Source organism: Chaetodon trifascialis, chromosome 23, assembly GCF_039877785.1.
Source record: "Chaetodon trifascialis isolate fChaTrf1 chromosome 23, fChaTrf1.hap1, whole genome shotgun sequence".
NCBI lineage: Eukaryota > Metazoa > Chordata > Actinopteri > Chaetodontiformes > Chaetodontidae > Chaetodon > Chaetodon trifascialis.
This window is the reverse complement of record NC_092078.1, coordinates 3,128,044-3,153,616: the sequence shown is the minus strand read 5'-3', so window position 1 is coordinate 3,153,616 and position 25,573 is coordinate 3,128,044. Positions and strand designations below refer to the sequence as shown.

Genomic DNA, 25,573 nt, shown 5'->3' with positions numbered 1-25,573 from the left:
GGTCTGTAAAATATGTCTGCTGTAATCTCCCTGAAGTGTAAAACCCCCAGCTCTTCGCTTTAATCTGTAGATGAAAGCGGGAACTTTCGCCAACATGCAGTTTCCATCTTGAACGGGAGAGGCTTTTATTTTGAAATCGCTCACGGGGCCTATATATCTGCGTCGAGCAGGTGATGGAAACAGTGAGAAAGTAGACATATTTACCCTCAGTTCACATGAGAAAGAGAGCAGAATACACACATGCTAAACACACACACACACACACACACACACACCATGTTTCCATCACTTTAGGAGACACTGCTTAGACTTAGATGCATTTCCTGGAGATCTGACCCTGACCTTGACCCAAGACTTCACCCTAAAATCTAATGATTTACATTATGGGATCTTGTGTTTTGTCCCCATAAGGCTGGCAAGTACCCACAACATGAAGAGTAACACACACACACACACACACACACACACACACACACACACACACACACACACACACACACACGCTGTATATGCTAACATTTAGCAGCAGCAGAGTATCAGGAGGGAACAGCTCAGCCTCTCTCCTGCTGGCCTTCGAGCCAAACAAGATGATAAATTCACTGAGGGTAACAATGCTTCCACTGTGCTCTGCAGATCCAACAATCAGTGCGTGACGGAGGGAGAGTCCTCCGTCCAGGAGTCAAGTGTGTCTCAGTGTGAATTTGTGTTACGAGAGGACGTGAGTGCATTCGATCCACTCTGAGTTTTTAAGTCCATTTGTCTCAATGAACAGATTTGACCGCTTTTCCCACAAACCCTGCTGCCTCCCTGCACCCGAACAGAGCCCGTATATTAAAAGCCAATAGATCGTTCACTGTCGCGGGACAAAGGATCAGCAACACTACAGCCTATGTCTGTGGTGGAGGGCGTTGTTAGCAAAGCGACGGGTCAGTCAGACTTGTCTACATCCTGTGAAGTAAATGGCAGCGTGCAGTGAAATGAACTTCTTCCTTCTGTTTCTGTTGAGAGAAACGAGGCTCCTGCTTGAAGACGAACAGGTTGTCATTTTCCATCGTGGTCACTCCTCGCTCCCTTCTTTAACGACTCCTTGAATGGGAAGTACCACACGAACTGTACCACAGTATGTTAACTTGTCTTAATGCAGTACAGCAAAAGGATGCAGGAATAAGAGCTCCGTCGGCTCATCATGCATCCTGACACTGGGTACTTTGGAGCGAATGGCCGTCGCTGTCTGTACTTTCTCAGGGAACAATCCCACCCGGGTGGCAGAGCCACGTCAGGCAGGCACATCCGCGAAGCGTGCCGAAAGCGTCTGGCTGCGACAGACTAATCAGGTTTGTGTTCACAGTAAAATGATACGTGTTTTTGATTGATGACTGTTTTCACTCTTCCCGCAGGCCATGCCCACAGCTCGGTGTACAGCCGCCATCTAGACGCACAGCAAAGCGGTTTGGAAACTCCTGATCGATTTAAGGCGCACTTTCTCTTGATAATTTCTTTCACCTTGGTTTGAACCTGGTGACAGCGGGAGTTTCCCTCGCTTTCTCCACACACACACACACACACACACACAAACACACTCATGCATGGTTTAAAGCTTCTGCAGCACAAACTGTAAGTAACTTCAGCGTCGAAGGAACAAGTTGTGTAAATAATGGACTATCAAAAGCAGGTGCCTCGGGGCAGACGCAGCCCCTGACACAGTAGCTTAGTATGAAGTCCCTCCAGTCGAGCTGAAGCCAGCAAACGCTGCAGCTTTTCATGTCTGGCCTTTACGGCACGCTTTGTGTTTTTCTTTGCTTGATTGTGGAAGTTATTTTAACGAGGAGCACGTAAACACGCCTATCAGATCCTCTCTATTGAATTAATTTGGGATTTTCCATCTGTGCTGCCTTTTGACTTTTTCGACGACCAAAACTCCAAAATGTTCCAAAGTCTAAATCTCCTTCTTTTAAGCCCAAACGCATCAAAATGACCCATTTAAAAAGGAAAACTAGACTGAGGATAGTTTCTTCACTTTGATACCCCAACTTATTTTCTGTTAAGAATAGATGGCACCAAATTTATGTCCTCAGTCTGGTGATGACTCGGCCAGTTTGACCCAATAAGCTCAATTCTTTTTATTGGTTGGTAGGTTTTTTTCTCGAGTCCTCTCCTAACCTCTAATTAACACACCATCACACACACAGATACATAAATATGCTCACACTTGTTGGGTGGTGCTGGACGCGACATGAGGCCTGCGAGGCCACATCAGCACTAAATTTTTCCACATCATACAAAGAGGAACAAGAACTCCCCCAGCGGAAGGTCTATAATGAGAGACTTATCAAGCTATTTATCCAGCCAGCATACTTCAGAAACTAAAGAGTTGTCGACCTCGGTTTGCCGCAAAGAGCCCGAGCGTTGAGCACTGACACTCAGCCTATCACTGTCGAGCACCCGGCCGACTGGGCTGTGCTTGGTTTGTGAATGAAACCAATATGCAACAGTAATGATATCTGCACAGGTTGGTGATCAAACAGTCAAATGTCCGGAATATTAAAGAGCAGGACGGTAAACGTGGCTGCAAACGAAGGCCCTAAAAATGCCTCTTTCATGAGCGCAATAAAACCCCGCAGTAAACACGATTGTTAGAATTTGCATCAGCCTCCATGTGTGCTGTTCTTAATGAACTTTTAATTTATATGCAATTAACTCGTCATCTTCTTTCAAGCCACGTCTCTTTGAACTCCATCTGCATTCTTTGACCCAAAATCCCCTGGGCATCAAAAGCTCATCTTATTCTATGTAATTAAGCAAACAAAGCCACTTTGAACTCTGAATTGACCAACTTTAAATCATGTTGAAAGGCATAGAACGCTAAACTACTGGATGCATATTCGACACATGAGGTAATCTTTTCCTCAACCAAACCCTGAAGCCAGTTGCAAAACAGTTGCGACATGGTACAGCGAAAACAGGAGCTTTCATTTCCTTGCAAACACTTGGAAACCAAAAAGCTGCACAAACACACAAGCGAGTCAAACGGAGGTCAATAGTTTGATCGCACCACCGTCGATTCGACAGCGGCGTTTCATTAAGGGGATCCTAACATAAGTGATTAATTATGGGATTGTAAATCAGAAGCTCGAGTCTCCTCGTCTTTGTCACTCTTTTCTGTCCTTGTCTGCGTCCATCTTTAGCCGTTCAACATCCCAGTCCTCCGGAGACCGGACTCCCCCTTCCTCTGCCTTCCCTCCTCTCCGTCCTTCTCTGTCTCCTTCCCTCCATCTCATCATCTTTCACCCAGATGCCATGTTGATGAATTCAATCAGAAACCCATTTGTCACTGACTGGAAAACACACACCGAGAATGGGAGCATCGTGTGCTCTGACGCATTGCGAAAACAATCGCTGGACGCTTCGTGTGTGCTGGGGCGTCCCGAGAAGACCTTTTGTCACGCACCTAAAAGGTCGACTTTTAATGGGAACTCAGAAGTAAACAAGGTTGTTCCCGCTGCATTTGTGATACAAAACACACTTTCCATCCTCGCCTCCGGTGATTTGGATTCCCCACTTGACTCAGAAGGACAGCCAAAGGTTACCAGATGCTAAATAACACAATGCAACGTTATATAACCGTTTACCAGATATGAGTCAGTGTATATTAACATCATGCAAATTTAGATTCTACTGTAACGCTGCGAAGGTCATTCATGCAGTCATGGAACAACGATGACCTGGGAATGATTACCGGCAGCTTGAATCAGCATTTCTTTCAGTGTAAATGTCTCAAAGTCTTCAGGGAGTTCAGTTCAACCCTCCAAGACAACCAAGTGGTCCAGTTTGACTTGTAAAACCCAAAAGTGAATCTAATTTCATGAGCCTTGAGGTCCCTCAACTGGAACCTGGCTTTAAGTTTGGGCTAAAATGCTTCGCTGTTCACCTGATCCTCCGGACTTGACCTAACCTGAACACATGAAATGCAAGTACCACAGTACAAATTTAGGCACGTAAGCGATTGCTAAGGTATGGTTTGGGGGAGGCAACTTAACCACGTGGTGAAGGTTGGGGAAGATCAACCTTCACCACTCTTACAATCAGTGTAAAGTAAGTGCAGGTCTGTAACAGGACTGGACTCCAGTCTCTTGGGTTGAAGGCAGATTTGCTCCACAGCCACTCACAACCCCAACCTCAGCACCCACGCTTTTACTACACACAGTAAACGGTACATTACCTGCTGCACTGCAGGAAGGGTCTGGTGGACATGTTTCCAAGGGACACTGGTCTGAAAAACAGGAGGAAAACAGAAACATCATGACAAGTTTCACATGTGATCTGCTAGTAGTAGGCACTTTGGTGGTTCTGTGGCAACACTGTCGCCTAACAGCTAGAAGGTCCCCAGCTCGAATGCCGCTATGGGCGCTGGTGGCGTGTCCATGCCTTCAGTGCCTGCTGCTCGAGGAAAAAAGGGCCTTTCTGTGTGGAGTTTGCATGTTCTCCCCGTGTTCACCTCCATAAAAATACCGCCACTAAAAACATGCACCTGACCAATGGTGACAAAGAGAGACGGGTCCCTGGGCGCCGCTGTCGGATGTCAGCTGGCTGCCCACCGCTCCTGGTCTGCCGCGGAGGAAGGACGACCAGGATGGGTCAAATGCGGAGGAATTAATTTCACAGGAAGCATGAAGCACGCAGTGTGTAACATGATGTGTGATGTGATAATAAAAAGTATGATTTTTCTTCCTCTAGATGCTTAGATTGTCAGGTGAACAGTTAAAAACTGGGGCTGAAGAGTTTTATTCTGCTTACACTGGCTTTGTCAGAGACCAGGAGGAGTCATGGCTGCAATCGGGAGGCAGTAATTCCTCTCCGTCTTACTATTTCAAGATGCTCATGAGGTGGAAGAATCGCCAACAAGAGCCAGAGGTGGTGGACACTCTGCAAATACTACAGAAGCTCGGTGATGGCGACATGATGGCCCAGCGGTCAGGCGATGGCCAGGTGCATCAGAGGTCTCGTTCTTCTGTAAGCGCACACACTTGCTGCCCGAACTCGCCTCGCCTCTTTCACTTGCGCTCCAAAGGATGGAACCACATCCTATTTGTTCATGTGTCTTGTGTTGCAGCAACGAAACGAGCCAATCGAAGGCCAGCGTGCGCATCATGCCCTGTGGTTTGCAGTGGATTTCATCCGCATGTTGGGTAAGTACCCCCACAGCCGCTAACCACTGCGGACATTTTACAGTATTAATCAATCAGTAGTTCATCGGCTGTCTCTTTTCTTAGAACCATCGTTTCAAAAACGATGGTGCTCAGAGGCTTTGAGAGAGGCGTAGTAGGGCCCAGAGCTCGTTTCGATGTGGGAGAGAGGGCAGAAAGAAAGGACGGAGGACAGAAGAGAGATGGAGGGAGAAGTCGATCCAGGTGTTTTTAATTACAACTGCTGAGAAAATGGCAACGAAATGAAAAATGAAAGGACGAGGATTAAAGATAGAAAAAAAAGTCAATCCCTTGCAGAGAAGATTTTTCTGGTTTTGTATTTTTCAAATTATCATTCTGCGGTCTGCAAGTGGGTGTGCACATGTGAGCGTTTAACTGTGCGTCCTGCACGATGCGAAGTGTGTTTAGGCGACAAGCAGCCAGCTGTGTGCGCACATCAGGCCATTGTGTGAGTGGGTTTTCCGTGTGTAAAATGTAAGTATGTGTGAAAAATATGACAGTTTCAGGCCCTCTGTGTGTGTGTGTGTGTGTGTGTGTGTGTGTGTGTGTGTGTGTGTGTGTGTGTGTGTGTGTGTGTGTGTGTTTGAGCGTATGTGAGAGAGAGATGGATTAGCCACGTTGACCATGTGCTATAAGTCTCATCGCTGTGCTAAGAGATGTTTTATCACACTGACACTCAACTACGACATTTAGCAAAGATAACCCACATCCCATACGCACACACACACACACGCACACAGACACACACACACACAGACATACAGATATCATGGAAAAATCGTTTGCTCCTTTCAGCTGTTGATGGTGTAAATCAGGACAGTTTAAGGTGTTGGACGGTCTTGTCTTGTTTTGCAGAGGACACGCAGTAAAGAAACAATAAAATATAATCAGATCAGCCCCAAAAGGCACATCATCAAGGCTGTTTCTGCGCTGCTTCCACTCTCTGTGCTGGTCTAGACTAAACACGTCCACTTCAGAACAAAACCCCTCTAGTTGTTGACCTCAAAGAGTCCTCGCTGTGTCTTCGATGAGCTAGCTTATCCCCAGGCTGCCAAAGACTTCATAAACGCACAATTCAAGTGGAAAAAGAGAAACCAGAGGAGAAGAAAGGAAAACAGAAACAGACGCTGAAGGTCACCTTGTGCATTTGAGACGCTGACACATGACAAAGCATCAGACGCTCTGGGCACGAGAACAAGTCGGCAAAACGTGAAGAAAACCAGGATCAATCATCAATAATCAAACTGTGTTCACTGAGAACAGTTTTCTGAAGTGTTCCTGAGCTCATGTGTTCATCTCCTTCATCCTTCATGTGTTCACAACACGGTGAACTCTCTCCATCCTCTGTGAGCGACTGAGCCTTTCCAGGACGCCCCTTTCATACCCAACCATGATGCTCTCACCTGTTACCAGTGAGCCTGTTTACCTGTGGAACGATCCAAACAGGTGTTTGTGGAGCGTTCCACATTTTCAGTCTGTGAAACGTGTTGCTGCATCAGATATTTACAAAAATCCATGAACCCGATGAGGAGAAACATTAAATGTACTGACTTAGAGCTGTTTTCAGGTCAGTTTATGTCAGAGAGGATCAGCAAATGATCACATTCTGCTTTATTACTAATACGTTTGCACAATTGAACAAACTGGTGATGCAGCTCTGTTTATCCCTCCGTCTGCCTCACACACACACACACACACACACACACACACACACACACACACACACACACACACACACACACACACACACACACACACACACAGCAGATGACCTTAGCAACGGTCACTGAGTGTACCGACATCCAAAACAAAGTGATGTCATCCTATAGAAAAAGGAGCTTCCCTCTGTGCGAACACACGCACACACACATTTCATTAACAGTTGTGTGTAGATATTAGCGTTGTCGGGTTCGGTAGCTTACGGTTCAACAAGCCATTAATCATAAAACAGCGCAGTGACATCATGGCGGTCAACACACTGACATGGAAAGCTTGGTCACTTCAGCCAGCGTCTGTCCTCCCGAGAGAAGCTACAGCATCGCTCGCGTCGGCAAACACCCAATGACGACGCGTTCACGCTCACAGGAGGAAGTGCTCTCGCAGTCGCGACTCTTGACTCTGCGACGAAGCGCTGCGACATCGTTGTGGAGCCACAGAGCTTGCAGAAAGAGAAGGTCGGCCCGGTTGGATGTGTCAACAATATGTCAGGTCTTCACGATGAGCTCACTGTTTGCTTCCCGTTTCCAACCGACGGTCAATCATCGTGACCCAACCTTTAACAAACACTTATTTTAACACAAACAACGATCATTTCCTGACCGTAACCAAGTCATTTCTGTGTCGAAGCCCGACCAAACCTCAGCAAAAGCCTTGTCAGATGACAAAACATTTAGATTTCTGAACAGGGGTTTGTAATGGATTTGGACGGCGCCCAGAAATGATGCCGCTCCGCCAACAGGGACGTCAGATCAGAAGACGCTTTGATGAATGACGTATTTTGTGCTTTCATTCGCAGAATAAGGAGGACAGATGAGACAGGAAGAAACCAGCAAGGAAGCAGAAGGCCGGAGAGAGAGAAAGGACGGAGATAATGAGAGGAAGAAGGGTGGAGAGCCAGACGGACCAATGAACAGAGAGGAGAAAGAGAAACACAAGACGAAGATGAAGTGATGGAGATGACGATGAGTATGTAGAGAGACTGAGGAGGGCCAAATATGAGGAAGATACGGGTGGAAAAAGAGAAAAACAACCGGCCGAACACAGAAAAATAAGGCTTACGGTGGAGAAACTGAAGGCGTGAATATACTGAGAGACAGAGAATCTCTAACCTGTAAAAATAACTATGATCCTTTAAAAAAGAAAAAATACAGGACAGGAAAACAAAGACGGAGACAAACAGCTTTTTCCTGAAATCCTCTCCCTCCGTCTCGAACACTGTGTTTTATTCACTCTGCGAATCACAAATGGCGACAGCAGCTCAGCTATCTCAGCTCCGAGCCAGTGGTCAAATCGAATTATCTTACCTTTCAACCATGCAGCTTTTTGGGCTGCGTCGCAGCTAATATTGATGTATTGTATTCCAGGATTTAACCCGATCCAAAACCGCAGCGGTCGATCCCTCAAGTGTCAGCTCGGACTAATACCTGGAATTAAATACACATCTGTAACTCGCAGACGCTTTGTTCTGACGTTTTCTAGCTGAGGAGCTGAGCGCTGAGCGGCGGCCTGAGGGAGATGTGGAATTACCATCAGTCACCACGCAGATCCATCAGCGGGTTTGAGGGGGGCACAAAGGGTACATCACACATTATTTCTATTACACTTTGCTGCTCCTGAAGGTGCTTAGCGACTGCACTGGCTACTGGAAACTAATGCAGCTAGCTGATGATTTTGTACAACACGCCAAAGCCTGAACTGCTGCTGTATTTCAGTTTTTGTATCTATATTTTTACTTCGTTGTTGCTCATTTATGTCAACGTTGTGCTTCTACTGTGAGTCAGAGATTTCCAGTACGACTCAAAGACAAGATGCGACGAACTGAAAGAGGATAAAAAGAAATTAGCTTTCTAAAAACAGAATTTTGCCATCGGGGTTGATAAGCACTTGACTCTACATTCTCTGTTTGTAACTCCCGACATTGGTAAATGGACTGTATGTATATATTGCTTTTATACCTTTAGCGGACAAATTGCTTCACACCCATCTGCCAACTTGAGGTCTTAATGTCCGAAACTCCTTGGCTGGTATTACTGATGAAAATGTCGACTTTGACATCAGACAGATGACCTTCAAGGCAAAAGAGAGCTGGAGAGTCCGAGGTGGAGGAAACTAAAGCAGCTCTTTTACTGAACTCTGTCAGAGGACAAACTGCTCTGCTGAGGAGGACTGCTTTGCAGACAATGGGGGAGACCGTGGCCCAAGAGCTAGCTGGTTGTCCGGGGTTCAATCCCCAGCTGGGCAAGACAATGAACCCCTTATTGCTCCAGACGGTTGGTCCAGCACAAAAAAACGCATGATATAAATGAAATTATAAAGATTATAGAGGTACAGAGAAAATAGAGCTACTGTGGCAGAGTAGTACTTTCTAGCTAATGTTAGCTCACTTATTTCCCAACTTTCCCTGCAGGCAGTCTTTACGTCAGCAACCTTCTAGAAGTGAATATTTCACGGAGATACACTGAAATGAATTTTAATGTATTTTCCTGCACTCAGCATGAGGCTCTCTGGGCTGTGTCAGGGGTAAAGTTTCTGCCCTGTCGTCCAGGATATAAACTGAGTAAAGATCATGACTCCATCTTGGGGTCTGATGCTGATTAATACCTGGAATAAAAGCACAGGTCAGGCCCGTTCGAACAGTAGGCCAACTGGAAAAAGGAAATTACAATCAGCAATCAGTTCTTGATTTCTTATCTCCACCGATGATTATTTCCAAGGTTTCATCTTCTGCTGTTACATTTTGGGATGCAGACACTATTCTGGCCTGCAGGCAAAACGGTTTGTTTTCCAGCCCTCACTATAAGGCTGTCTGGGTTCTGTAACAGCTAATGTTCCTGTATTGTGTTCCAGGATATAGCCTGGTCCAAAAACCACAACGGCTGGCTGAGGATTCCCTCTGATTTGTCTCTCTTTTTCTCAGATTTTTTTTATTTTTTATTTTTGGTCTGTCCATCTTTGGTTCCAATGAAGACAAAGTGCACAAAAGACGTCTGATTGCAGGTCAGCGTAAGAAAACGGAGGAAATTACCACCAACCACCAAACATATGATGGTGAAACTTCGCCTGCGGGTGATAAAATCACAAAAATGTTGGTTGAAATGTTGGTTGAAACAGTGGCTGGATGCGGGTAGTTTGAAGACAAGAATAGTTTTCTGCCCTCAAAGTAAATCTGTCTGGGCTTCGTCACAGCCAGTATCACTGTATTCTATTCCAGGATATAGCCTGATCCAAAACCACAGCAGCTGGCTGAGGATTCCCTCTGGCCTCAGGCATGGCTAATACCTGGAATGAGACACAGATCAGTTACTCTCTCTGTCTCAGCAGATCTCTTGTGGGATTTTGAAGGCCGATACTGATGGTTTTGGCCCGACGCCGCCAACGGCCGATATTTAATACAGTATCTTTGAATTTAAACTTCCACTTCAACGCTTTTCTTGCCAATATCTGCCACATAATTACAAGGATTCTATGGAAAGGCATCTGAAACAGCATTTAGGCAATGGAAAAGATACGATCTAACAATAATGAAATATGTTCCTGCATGCTTTGCTGGAATCTCTTCATAAACCATTTGAATACTGAAACTGAAAATTACGTCTGCACTTGTGAGATAGGGCAATACATCACCTCCACATTCCAGTTACTCCATGAACTGTAACTCACTACCAAGTCCAAAGAATTCGATTACAGGACAACGGCTTTCACACACTTATACCTTTGTCATCAGATGCGCTCACAGCCGGTCTCCTGTGTTTTCCATCGGTCGTTCGCGTGCATCAGAGGCTGAGATCTCTGTTCACTCTGCGCGACCTTTGCACTCTGAACAGAAGCAGCCTCAGACACTCCACAGGGAGGAGTGTGTGTGTGTGTGATGGCCTTACGTCCCATCAGACACACACAGACGCAGCATGACATGTTCCAATACTTTCCTTTAAACCACAAACGTAATAAAAGCTGATATGGCTTTATTATTTTCAGATGATGTAATGAAGATGCTGCGATGACATAAAGTGGTTTTGATCATTTTTTTGCACATTAAGATACCGAACTGTCATATCTTAAAACCACCATGTGTAGGATTTCAGACTGTCTTTGTCGTCCCCCACAGACGTGAGGGGGCCCCTGAGCCACAGGGACCACATACACACATGACACATGAACCACTACTGACTTCCTGCTGCTGCCTGTTACACACAGACAAACTGCCATAAGTCACTGAAAATACTACTTTCAGATGCATCACAAGGGTCTGAAAACAGCCTCGTTATACTCTAAAATACTTTGATTTATAATCCAAAGCTCCCTAAACTGCTGACATTCCCATCAGCCTCAGTGTTTAGTACTGATAAGTAAAAGTTAGCATGCTAACAAGCTAAACTACTATGTTGCCAGGACTAGCAGCATGCCTGCTAAAGATCGGCATGTGAGCATTTTAGCGTGCTAACATTAGCATCCAGCTGACAGAGCCGTTAGCATGGCTGTGGACTTTAGCATCACTGCAGTTTTTCAGTTAGCGAGATGTCAGCGCGCAAAGACTGAAGGTGACAATGAGTCCAGCTGCACCTCACTCGCTTTGCATGAAGTGCAGCTTCAGCTTTGAACCTGCAGGCATCTTGTTATCCTGCAGACGAAGGCTGCATGTGAGGAAGTACAGAGCACAGCGCAGGCTTTACGTCTCCTTTTCTAAGATGACAAATTTCAGACGCAATTTCCTCTGCAGCGGCGGTTCGTCTGCGGCGATAAATCAGGTGCAGCTGCTGTTGGGATGAATTCACATTCCCTCCTCCCGTATTTTGCACCTGGGAACAGGAATGATGTAAAACACACAGTTCATCGGACCAAACACATTTCACTTCTCTTTAACGGTGAAAAACCTCGCTGTGGTCTTTAGATAACAAACGCAATGCGACTGTTTAGCACCTGAAAGGGCCACAGCTAGCTAAAGTTTCACCACCTCCACTATTATCCGACTCGGCTCGGCCATTCTTCTGCGATGTGACGTCATGTGCTAACTGTGCTACACATACAGTATAAAAGTACGAACAGAAGACAAACTACAGGCGATCACAACACGCTAAACACACCTGCACAGCAAAACACTTGAGCTGTTCTTCGCAGAGAGAGAGAGATAGCGAGATAGCATCTGAGCAGCGGCGACATCATGAGGGTGAAAACAGTGTGTGAGGCCTGTTTGAAGATCTAAGTGTGTGAGAGAGGTCACGGAGTTGCTTGATGGGAACGATAAGGCGTGTGTTTGGACACACACACGCTATCGCCCTCGCTATAAAACACACCTACACACACATGTCCACCACCAGCATTACACACACATAACTGATCACGCACATGCATATACAACACACACACACTCTGAACATGGTTGCATGCAGAGTAAACAGCGATGAGAGAAGAAAAACAGAAGCAGCTGAAGGAGGAGGGGGGGTGAAAAGAGATGAAGGGGGGGAAGAAGAGGAGGAAAGAAAAAGACGAGTGAAGCAAAAAAGACAAAAAAGACGTGAGGGAGGAGAGAAGGAGAGGGAGGAAAAGAGCAAACAGTAAATGCTGTCGAACATTTATAGTTCAGCACTTTTCAGGATCACTGTGTTCACTGACCCCCAACACACACACACACACACACACACACACACACACACACACACAAAATCCCTCCCTCGATCCATCTTTCTCGCTCTGCTTCCGTTCTGCCTGTATGATATACACTCTCAGAACACACACACACACACACACACACACACACACACACACACACACACACACACACACACACACACATGCAGTGATATATGTGACCGACAGTCGTCCATAAATTTTTAAATGGAAAAATCCTGTTCTGTTGATTTTTTCTTTACAAAAAAGGCCGACCTGGGTGGCTTCTGAGTGAGTGTGTGTGTGTGTGTGTGTGTGTGTGTGTGTGTGTGTGTGTGTGTGTGTGTGTGTGTGTGCATGTGTGTGTGAGTGTGTGTGTGCATGTGTGTGTGTGTGTGTGAGTGAGTGTGTGAGAGGTATGGATGGTGATCAGGTATCGTGGATTGATCATGTTGTGGGGACTTCATTACCTTTTTCTTGGTTTCAGGACTAAAGTAGGAGCTTATTAAAGTCATCACTGACAGAAAATCTGACCAATCATGAACCGTTTAGATAGCGATCACCTGATCAGCTTGTGCATGGACACAAGAAGTTACAGAGTCCTCAGTGTCCTCTCTGTCCACTGAAGTCCATCCTGTGACAGAGCGGGGACAAGCTGATGGACACCGGCAGCAGCTGTGGTGGGACACCTCGGCGGTCTCCGGCTGAAGACGTTCTTCTCATCCAGCATGTGGTGGTGATGAGGGAGGGTCAGGATGCGAAGAAGCATCCTGTTCTCCGTCACCATCTCAGCTCCACCAATCACTGAGCTGGCCTTTCTCGCCGCCCGTCCCAGACTTGTAGAACATCTGCAGCATCGTGCTGCAGATGTTGACGCCTCCGAGCCTCCTCAGCAGAGCCGGCCCCCGGCCCCTCTCGTAGAGGGCCCCTGTGCTCCAACCCTCAGACGTAACAGCATATTATAATAGTTTTAAAAATTAAAAATAAATCATGTTTAGTTCTCGCACTCATTTCTTCACGTATTTTCTCTTCTGCTCTTCCCCGGTAGGTTGCAGTCAGACGCGTAGTTTTCTTAACCTCTCCCCTCGGTGACACACTCCGCCATGACGGCCGCAGAATACTCGGACACACCTCAACCTCGTTTATACAGCTGTCTGAAATGTGTGTGTGTGTGTGTGTGTGTGTGTGTGTGTGTGTGTGTGTGTGTGTGTGTGTGTGTGTGTGTGTGTGTGTGTGTGCTGACACTGCGTTTGCTATCCAAACTGAAACGGGGGGAAGAGGAGGGAAACTCAAAGAACAGCTATGTCTTTGTTAAAGATCTTGATCTCACAATGGCGGAGTCAGAGAGAGATGGGCGAGTCAGACATTCGCTTCAATCATCGGTCACACTCGCAGGACAAGAGTGTGTGTGTGTGTGTGTGAAACCAACTCCTTCTGTCCAAATGACCCACCCACCCTGAAATCCTCCCTCAGTCCTGTGTGCGAGGTGTGAGGTGTGTGATCAGCTCATCTGAGCACTGTGCGGATGTGCATTGGAGTGTACTCGTTACATGCGTGTGTTTGTTCATGAATGAGTGTTTCAGAGCGTTCAGCCTGTTAACTTGCTCACATTTTGCTGATTTGGTGATTTTAACTTGATATTTATGCTTCTACTGTGGGTAAGTAAGGCTTCTTATTTTGTCCGTTTAATGCGCGGGGTGTTTTATTTTGAAAATTTACCAGGTTCTCTTCACTGTTCCTGTGTCTGACTAGAGACTCGCACTCAGTGGAATTGCATGCGTTGTACAGAATGACAGCCATCGGCTCTGTGGGACGGACCGCGGACGTTACGTGTCCGGTGGAATTTATGGGTATTTGTGTTTAGTCCAGTGTACCGAGACCATAGTGTGTGTCTGAGACCAGAGTGACCGTCTGAACTGGAGTAAACTTTGCAGCGTGGGCCTGCCTCTGAGAACCAAATGATGTAGATCTCTGACTATGCAGCGGTTTCCACTTCAAACATGCAGTTTGGACACAAACACACGTCCACAATGAGCTCTGACCATAGTCCTTGTGCGTCCTCACCAGAGGCAGCCCGACCCTGGATCAGGAATGCGGTGGTTTAGACTGCGTCCATCCTTTATGTGCTTGTGTTTGTGATTTTTTTCAGCGTGTGTGTATATGAGCGACATACATGGATCTGTAGCGGTAATGTGTCAGTACATGACTTCACGGTGTGTAATGAGAGGAAGCTGGCTGCTCTGCGTGGGAATCAGATCCGATCCACTCCTGTGGGAAGAGGAGGGAGATGCCGGATCCAAATGAACTGTCTGCTACTCGGCCACTATTATCGGTTTAAGATCATTATTCTCTAATCAGTGCACGGTCGTATGAATGTTTGGTGATCTGGGAATTCAACATTAGCTGTCAAGACGACGTGAACCACAAATTCCTCAACTAGGATGTAAAATAATCAGCTGATAGGAGGAAAATAAACAGGCTTCCCGAACGTAAGATAATACAAAGGAGGATTTCAAGGATTGTTTAACACTGTCAGTTAATGTTTTATGGGTTCTTCAAACTAAAGACATGCATGTGGTGTGCTGCTGCAAACTGAAAGAGATTTTTTCCTCACGGGAGCAAATGCATCCATTATGATGTCTGCAATAAGGTAGTTAATGCTCCCATCAGTATTTATCACACAGTTTTGTCATAAATCCAAGAGAAAGATCTTGATTTTGTCATCAGATATTTACATTTGTCAGGTCATGAAGGTCTAATCAGTATAGTAGTAACACAGCAGATCACTCTGGATGAGTGTCAAATACATATCAAACATAAGTTTTGAAATTTTGCAGAGCAAATATTGAAGGGAAGTCCGAACATTGACGATTTATCATTGTGAATATAGTACTACAGCGGCACAAAAGTTATGAATCACCACAGTCATTACTCATATCACAGCTTCATTCACTGTTTCTTGTACTATTCTGTTTTCAGACTACATGAAAAATAAATCAAAATCTAACCAAGCTTTGCACATCAACAAAGAAACTGAAGAAGAACAGTTACTTCTCGCTGCAAGGAGAAGACAGACTGGGCCGCCGCTTGCTTATTCTGGACGTGCCTCAGTCCTGAAGGGCTGACGATGAATGACAGCGGGTAATACACCAGGAAGGGAGGGGACGATGAATCACAGAAGGTTTGGACATGCTTATTATTCTGAGTGTGTGTGTCAGCGACCAGCACATACCAGTGGTGTAGTGAGTGTACAAGCCCAGTCCGTCTGATGGTTGCCTCTGTAACCACGCAGAAACACTTCCACTTTCACCCACTTTTAGAAGAACAAAAAGAAAAAGAAAATTTACCTCGTCAGGTTCTGCTGAGGGAGCCGCTCGGTCGGCTGCAGATTTGAAAATGTAAAAGGTGTGCAAACTCGAATGATGCAAGGGGACGAACAGCTGAACGCGACAGGAGCTATCAGCAACTGACATCAGTACAGACTCAGTCGGCCCATCAGACACCTGCGAAAGCTCCCATTCATCAGCAGCCAACAGAGGCTCATCGGCCAGAATCCTTATTGTAAGACTGAAGGCCGTCAGATGAGATAAAATAAATAACAAAAATAGGACAACACAAACGCAGGTCTCACTCCATCAAAAGACTGACTGCTGATGAACAACTGCATGTTTATACAGAGCTGAAATGCACATGCTGTTGCAAGAATCAAGGACTCAAATGTAATGGTTTAGAGTATGGTTACATATCTGCAGCGATAACCACCAATTAAAGAACAAGTCAGGACGAATGCACACACGTAAACTCAAAGACAACACTACTTGCCTTGAACGGAAACTGATTTCACAGTACTGAAAGACCCGTTGGTTTAATTTCAACAAAGCCTCATAGAGCCTCTCATGTATTTGTGTTACATACATATTTAGGAAATGCTAAGCTAAGAGCTAAGCATCCGTTTCTTCACAATGTTTCAAGTCCAGAGGCTGTTCAACAACACTTAGCGCTGCTCCGAAGGTATTTCCAGAATACTGTTCTGAACACCTGAGCAATAATGCTAATGCTAACACATGGGAAGGCACCAACTGGGGAAACTCACACCTAAACCACAAACTACTCACATGAGTGTTTTCTGATCTGTCGTCTCTATGGTTAAGGTCACATCCAGGGTTAAGGAAACTACAACTTCTTGGCTACGGTGAGGGAACATTAGCACCACGGTAAAATGAAACCAATGTCGTCTTGGGAGGAAAGAGATACAAACCGAGATCTCTGACATCGAACTCAATTTGCCTGATTCGATTTGTACGCCCAAACACACAATCCGATTTCCAAGTGTGAGAGGTCACCTGTCAGGAGAACAAAGTCGGCTCAAGTTTAACAAAAATGACCAGTGGCGTCGTTTTGTTTCTTCTTTGGTCAGGACAGTCTCCTTGAATTGACATGCCGTTGTTTAAAGATTGGAATCCATGAGACCAATCGAGGTAACGGCCTCATGAGAAAACCTTTGTTCGAGGCTAAGACTGTCCTCACAAGCCTGGTCAAATAAACGTTTGTTTGATTCATGCTGTGCAATGCACTGAACTGCCTACTGAGTAGCAGAGAGAAGGTTTATGAATGTGTTTTTGACCACTCCTGAACATTTCTCGCTGACTCTCGGACCCACAAAGTAACCACATCAATTTTTCTGTGTTGACTACGTGACACACTGACCCTCTGCACCAAATGTGTCCATGTCCTCCAACGCAGTGACCGCAGAAGGCTTTCTCTAGAACCTGTTTTGGAAAACTCCGTCAATTTCGTCAGGAAAGAACACGTCGTGTTGACAGAGGGAATTCCAGAAAGTGAAAATTCAAGAATTGGTGTGCGATTTAACGGGTGTCTGGTGGGGAAGGTTGGGAACGCCGTATGTTATTTTTCCAGGACTGATTTCCATGAATGTCACTAATGATGTCTGTGGTCTGTCTGGGCTGCTGATGGTCAGAGGTTGAGGAAAGAGAAGGAGGGATGGAGGCCAAGTGAGGGGACGAGAGCGAGGAGGAAGATGGAAAGAAACTGAAGGAACAAATGCGAGGGGGGAAAGTGAGAGGAAGAGATGAGGGCTGAAACAGGGAACGGAGGAAGGACAGAAGCAAGGAAAGACAAAGAAAGGTAAGAAAAACATCAAGATGGAAAGGAGAGAAAAGGTGGTGGGATAAGAAAATGATAGAATTAGGAAGCGTAGACAGGTGGAAGGGAAGCAAAAAGGTATGGAAAGAAAGAGGGAATAGGGGAAGATGGGAGTGCAAGTAGGTGCAAAGGAGAGTTGGAAGGGAGAGGATTGACTAAAGATGGAGGACGAAAGCAAACAGAAGGTGAAGAATTGCAATCATGGAGGAGCAGAGTGAGAGCAGCCAGAAGATGGGATGAATCATAGCGAAGAAAAGAGCAAGGAAGAGGAAGAGGAAAAGAGATTTATAGATGAAGGAGGGTGAGGACTGGAGGAGGGAGGTGGGGTTCGCTAACTCCACGTCCAAATCACAGCCACAGACACATGAATTCAGCCAAAGCCTGAAGGAATCTGAAGTGCTGTTATATAGTTCATAACAACTGCTTCTATCATTATTAATAATATGAAACCGCAAATTGGAATATGTTTTTCTGCCTTTTTACCAACCTGACAATTGGTTATACTCCACACAGACCAATAAAATCCAGCAAACTAGCTTGCACTTATTAAACGAGCACATGTACTCATGTACTGCAGCGGCCCAGCAATATGATTACGCACTTTAACAACCTGACAAATGAATAATATTCCATACAGGCTAATAAAAGATACTGTTCTCCGAGAAAAGGGGCAATCAATAACAAATAATAAATGTCAACAACTGTAATGAACATCACCGCACAGTCTGCAGAGTTGAGGACTTTCCATTTTGCTCTTGTAAGGAGCGAAACTGCACATCTGAGAAAGTTATTTTTCTCAGTTCGAAAGCAAACGACGTACGTGTTTTCTTACTCTTCTGTAAAGGGTTTAAGTAGCTTTTAAGGACTTCACACACTCAAAACTCAAAATAAACTGAATCCATTGAATTGAGTCGCTCAGACTACAGCTCACAGATGGAGTATGACTTCATGCTCAGGATGCCGTCACTCCTCGAAATCCGCAGATAGAAAATAGTTATTTGCTGCTTATATTGACGTTCAAATCTCATATTTATAACCTTTAAACCTTTGAGGGCAAAACAAGCTAACAAGCATGTTAACTTTAGCAACTGAACCAGTAATGCTAACAAAACAAAGCAATGCTAAGGCAGTGGCTAGGCTAAAGGTAAATAGGAGAAGGTTGAAGTTATTTTCCAGAACATTTTACATTGTCTCTTACGTGTTTTCCAGGATTTCCAGGATGTGTGGGAACCCTGAGAGTACGAGGGGCTTCCCGTAATGAATTTTAAGAGGTAATCAATGACTCAGTGATGAAAATACAACTGTGATACAGAGTTTGACCTTTCCGACAGGCAGCTAGAATTACTCAGACCGTTTTGGAAACACGCTTGTTGATGCGGACCAGGCCCAAGTAATTGCTTAAATTAAAAATGTCTTTGAAGCCAAACCCGAACCTCAAAGCAGGACTGAGCCTTTTCCTTCTCTGTTTCTGTGTTTTTAAGCTAACAAAAGGATCCTGAAAGACGCTAAGAAGATGCAGGACGCAGCCGTTTCTCGGTCCACGCTGCTGCTTTCCCTGGACGTGTTTATTGTTTCATTGTCTTGCTGTGTACTCTGCTGGTGAAGTGAAGAAGCCATGACTGTCAGACACAAACATGGCCGTGTAAACTTCAGCTCCGTCACTCCGTCCAATGTGCCTGATTTCTTTGAGACCGTGAAGACACACAAACACGCGCACACTCGATTGAGCAATGATGTGGTCGTTTGAACCACAGCTAAACATCCTGGTACCAGACCTCAGGTTTGCCTTGTTACCATGACAGCACAATTGTTACTCTGTCGTATCTATTATGGGATGGGAATGGGGTGAATCCGGGGTTAAACCACACCTTCCTGTGTATGTGTGGGTTGGTGTTTGACTTCGGTGACCATTCGCCGCCACCGTTACTTCTGTTTATGTGTGTGCAGTCATTTGCTGTTGCATATCTGACGTGCTTTTCTGCGTGTACGTGTGTGACACGCTGCAGATTACAGGTCTGCTATGGGCTGGCTGCAAGGCGCGGTGACTCGTCACTGTATAAACACAAAGTAAACAAAGACATCTGACTTTTGGCTGCCCTTCTTCACAGTCACATTACTGTGTAATAGTGTCATTCATCCTGCTCTGGTTGAAGGAGGTGGCTCAGGGGTTGCGAGGGCTCCTGTACCAACGCTGAAGCAAGAAGACAGCTATAGCCTGAATAACATCTGTCTGACCTGCTGTAACAGGTAAGAAAGGATGTAAATGTCATTTAGCATTTCTAAAAGCAGAAGTCAGCAGAACAGAAGAGGCAATCTGTGAGGAGGTGGTACAAAGGTTTGGAAGCTTTGAGATCATTTTTTAAGTATGTGCTCTTGTTCAAAGATGTTTTAAGCAAAATGTCCATCCATCCATTGTCTATACCCGACTATCCCATTGCGGGGGGGCTGGAGCCTATCCCAGCTGTCAACAGGCGAGAGGCGGGGTACACCCTGAACTGGTGGCCAGTTGATCGCAGGGCAACACACACAGACAACCATTCACGCTCACACTCACACCTAAGGACAATTTAGAGTCGCCAATTAACCTAATGAGCATGTTTTTGGTCTGTGGGAGGAAGCCGGAGAGAACCCACGCATGCACGGGAAGAACATGCAAACTTCACACAGAAAGGCCCCGCCCGGGGATCGAACCGGTGACCTTCTTGCTGTGAGGCAAAAATCTGAAGATGAGATCCTGAGACCATAAAAAAGTTATAAAGCTGGCTGAAGCTGAGCAATAACATCTGTCTTTTCATCTATGAACGAGACCAAAAGTGTGTTCAGACAGAACACCAAGCAAAGTTTGGACTCATCGACTGCACAACTTGTCCACCGGACGGTTCGTGCTGTCCGTGTTAATTTGCCCCAACGGCCAAAGTATCAACTGTGCAGATGTCAGCTCCAGGAACTTCACTTCTTTCTGTTCTTTCCCTCCAGTTTCTTTTTCCTCTTTGTCCCTGAGTGACGCAGATTTATAAAGTCCTGGGATACGAGCCCCGTGGACACATTTTCTCTCGTATAACTGCTTCTTTCTCACAGTTTACGATACCCTGAAGGATTTCTTATCTAACCATCATCCGCTCCATTCTTAAAACTCTATAACTACCCAATCTGAGTAGTACATGTGTCTAACGCCTGACTGATGGGTAATCCTGACAAATCCCCAACCACTCGTGCATGCGATACTCAGGTTGTGCAGTGACGGAAAGCTTGGTTACTTATCAGTGTCCATTTGAAATGATGTCAGATTCAGGCAGACATGTTGGTCTCTGGTGATTGGTTGGGGAAATTGAATCCCCCACTGAAATCGTTCAAGTGGAGTCAATGTCAGGCTGAAGATGGAAACAGTGTAACGAGTTAAAATCTCTGTCTGATGTGAGGCAGATTTCTATTTGGGATAATTGTAAAATACTAAGGTGTATTGATAATTTTGTCCCAATATGTCAATTTGAAACCACTTCCAACAGGAGCAGACGAACTCGCTCACACTGGAACATCTAAACTAATCCACAGTAAGAGGCTGCAGGCTCCGGCGGCCTCGGCTTGGCCTGTGGGTGTTCTCGAGACATGACGGATAAAGAGACACTAACAGAGACGGAGGAAGCAGGAAAGGTCATGTGGGCCTGCAGTGGATGTTTACAGTTTGAGTATAAGTGTACATCTCTGCGTGTTTGTGTGCAGAACTGAAATGTTTAAAGAGGAGGGAGACTGTTCCTTTCCAGTGACATCAGTGCAGAGGAAGAGCCGCTAAAATAGCCCCGTGGTGTCTTTAAACTGCTGTTATGTGTGTGCGCTGGAATCCTAGCGGGTCAGCCAAAGGCTAGAGGAGCACTTGTCCTTGTCTTCTCTTCTGTCTCATTCTTTCTCTTCAGGTATTTCATCCTCCTTTTTACAGAAAACGAGAGATAAACAGAGCGAGGAAGGACCCTGATGAAAGCATGAGAGAGGCCAGCAGCGAGGAAGACAGATAGGAAATGAGAGAGGGAGAAGTACACAAGACAGCATCACAGACGGCAGCGTTGTGCCAAATATGTGATTGGTTGGGCCCGATAATGGGGTCCTATACGATCCAGTAATTGATTGGCTGTCTGATCCCGTTCCAGTTGCTGATTGGTTGTGATGGTGTCGCAGTCCAACTGCAGTGTCATCCAGCAGGCAGGGAGAAGACTCCAAACCAGGAGGTGACCAGGGCGCCGCAACATTTCAGGTCAAAGCATACAGCAGCGCGCTGTCCCGCTGTTTACAGATGTTTCTGTGTACTTACAGCAATTATTTCCTAACAATGGAGATGAGTGCCTGAACTTCAGGGGGTGTGGGTACAGAGCACAATGACTGAACTGAGGCCAAACTGATTGGCAGTGAAAGCCAGTTGGCCATTCGTACTTTTGAATGTCATGTTCATGAACCAGTGTTCATCCAGAGTTACTTGTGTCTTTCCCGGGTAACGTCTGTGATTAAATGTGACAGGTCCAAACAGTGTAAACTCTTGAGAAATGGGTGCCTGTGTCCAGGTCAATGATCAGATGTCTTTTCTGTCCAACGCTATAAACAATTCCCAGCAAAACGACAGTAACGAAAAAGAATATGTGTGTCATGTGGAATCAAATCAAATCTAATATTCCTCAGCATTTTTTCATTTGTGAAAAATAATCTGAAAATAAGAATAATTGTGTTTTCGTTGCCTTAGAACGAGCTGTTTAGAACTACAGAGGCAGGAGGTCCTCTTCCACGGAGTCCGCCATGGCTCTACAGTAGCCCCGAACAGACAAACGGAAAAACATTTTCAGAATTTTTAGCAGCAACCGTGGGGAGGGGTCATGCAAGGGGTATTCAGCTGGTCGAAAATCCAAAACACGCCCTCTAAAACACCTTTGGAGGTTTACAAGCACTGCAGTGTCCTGAACAGCCAATACACCATTTGCATTTGCTCTAAAGTGGTGCATCAAGTGACGCCCATACCACCAATCAGTCAGGCCAGTCGTCAGGTACGGATCGACAATCCACATCAAGGCCTCGTCCTAATGTGTGAGGTGGGTTGCCTTTTGGTGTCATGAGTTAATAGAAGAAGACACAAAGAACTAAATTAATGCTCTGAGAAAACGTTCAGACGGAGCTGAAAACGACTCCGACCAGCTGCGAGACATGAAGAAACACTTCTAACCATCAATGATAACCATCAATGATACGAGCCCGTAACCTAGCTAGTGGCTAAATGTAAGTTCTTGTGTCTATTGCGATCAAATGATTTTGAGAATGCAGAACATGAATTCTGTGAAGATCTGTGATCGTTTGTTTTACCTTTAAGCTCTTCTGCCTGTTGAAGCTGTGAGTATCGAGACAGATCAGACTGAAATGTTTCCTGCATGTCCACTTTCTCCATGACTGAAATTGCTGTAGAGTTGTTTAAATTGCCCGTAGGGTGATTTCAACTTGTCTGGTTTCCTATTAAGGTCACTGGTGTCATTTTACAATGTTTGATTATGTCACTATGCTTTGTTGTTGTCACCGTTCTCAGGACTTTTCCTTGGAAATGGATTCCTGTTTAAGGGTGTGGGCTTTGGGCTTCCCTGGAAAACAGAGGTGCTGGTAAAGCAGCTTCATTTCCCAAGATGGTCACAGCTCGCCTTCATGTGGACAGCACTGTGCCATGATGGCTGGTATCTGAACAAGCTATAACACTGTCACCTTTGATTTGCTTTTAGCTAAATCAGGAATACTTTAAAAATGTATTCAAGCTGCAAAGATCTGTGAGATTTCAAAGGCTGTTGCGTAATCAGAGAAACTACTTCATATTCACGTGCATCAGTTCATTTTATGTATTTGAAAGTAACAAAACAGAGACACAGCAGAAAACAACACGAGCTGATATTATTAGAAAATTAGAGCAGCCATTTGATGATCTGATAAAATTCAGTCTAATCATTGCCAGACAATTCAGAGACATGCTGTAATGGCAGAAAGCAGACCATGTAGCATATTCTCTACTATCAGCCCTTTAAAGCTCCAGCCAAACTGGCAAACATGCTCGTCTTGGCAAACAGAAGCGAAGAGAATCCCAGAAATGTTGTTTTGAGGGGAGCAGCTTGGGATAAATGGTAAGTAGCTAAGCCCTGGTTAGGACTGGTTTGGCCCTGCGGTGGAAACCATGCTGCTGGGGAGCATCCAGAAGACACAGTAGGACGCTGGCTGAAGTTGAGATGAAACTACTGGCAGGACAGAGGACGGCTATAAAACACAGATATGAAGATGTCTCCATGTCTCTGATGATTCGTCCATCTGAGACGGACGCCAAGCAACATTCAGAGTGACACACGAAACAGAAAACCGAATGTATGTCCTCACGTGTTTAGCATGATCTGTCACCTTTGGGTTTCACTGTGGTTTGGGTTATTCTTTTTGTTATTGACAAATATAAATTTAACATACTAATATTTTAGTACCTTTGAAAGTTTAAACCACTGGCTGAAGTTGAAAGAGGAAACTATTGGCAGGCTAAAAGACAGCAATGAAAAACCCTCTCTAATGATTTGTCCATCTGCCTAAAGAGGACATTCAGGGGTCAGTGCGTGCTTGCTCAGTTCTGTCCTATTTTACTGTACTGAGCCTCCTTCACTATGTCGACTGAGTGTTAAGAAAGGCTTGACCTGAGGGGACAACAGGTCAGTTACTACAGGCTGAGAGGTCAAAGGTGGCACATTGAAAATGCACCGATTCCCCGCTTTATTTTACAGATCTATTTCATCATTTTATGACACCAGGCACATGTTCTATTAAATTTTATAGACTATTCTCATGTAGTCTGAGAAACCCAGTAATGATATACCCACTGAATATTCTACCTCTCGTTGTGGACTGAGTACTGCTTTCCCTCCCAGGGAAAGATACTGTGGCACACTGTACAAATAACATGTTTTAAAACTTCAACAGAGACGATCAACACAATCTCCAAATAAAAAGACATCACAGACATCAAAGTTCAAAGTTCAGCTCGTGTGATTTTGATTGGCTGTCAAGCATCAGTGTTGTGTTTGACTGACAGGTGAAATACGAAACGGGGAACGTTTTCCAGGACAAAAACAAAAAAATTTGTTGTTATCACCATCAGACTCATCATTAGTCACCTGCTTCTCAGATACCTTCTGAAGTGTGTGGCTGATGGGTAAAACTTTGTAACTTTGTCATTTTTTGTATTATGCTGCACAATGAGTCTACACCTGTCATGAAACGTGCTAGAAAAATAAACTTAAACTAAGATTGTCGTCTGATAAATGCCCCCTTGCCCGATACGTTTGGACTACAGCGACACTGTACTGTATGACATTTGCGGCTGCACCTCTGAGCCTGATTTCTCTCTGGTGTGGACAAAGATTTATATCAGTACAGCCACAGCAGAGGCAAAACAGCTGCTCTCGGGCCAGCCCTGGACGAACGGCAGTGCGATCACATAAAATCCAATCTGCAGAATCAGAGCCCGCAAAACTGCAGAGAGATGCCAAGTGTAGCCATGGCTTTTAATTATCCCTTCAGCTTGGAGGTCAGAAAGTGACCAGGTCTCATTTGTCAAGATCAGTCAAAGCATTGGTATCAGGCTGTGGAGAGACTGAGGATACAGGGCCCTCGTGTCAGGAGGGTACAAAGATACCGGAATGAATAGCCATGGGTTTTGGGAGGGGTCTATGGAGAATATAGAAACAAAAGAAACACACTCTCTCAGGGTCCAGAATTTTGTGCTACACCCCCGAGTCAAAGGTTAGCTCCAGTTCGGCTGCAACAAGCTGAAATAACAGCTACGCAGGCAGACGGAGGTTACCAGCAGTGCAAATGACTACAAACAGGATGAACAC

At 45.3% G+C, this 25,573-nt stretch overlaps 1 protein-coding gene across 1 annotated transcript in view; it reads left to right on the top strand.

Moving 5' to 3' along the window:
- The first annotated feature begins 7,373 nt into the window (after positions 1–7,373).
- Positions 7,374–25,573, top strand: part of stk26 (serine/threonine protein kinase 26) — a 378,991-nt gene continuing 360,791 nt past the window's right edge. The window contains exon 1 of the mRNA XM_070993415.1: positions 7,374–7,378. The gene's annotated coding sequence lies outside the window, so the exon portion shown is untranslated. The remainder of the gene's footprint in view (positions 7,379–25,573) is intronic.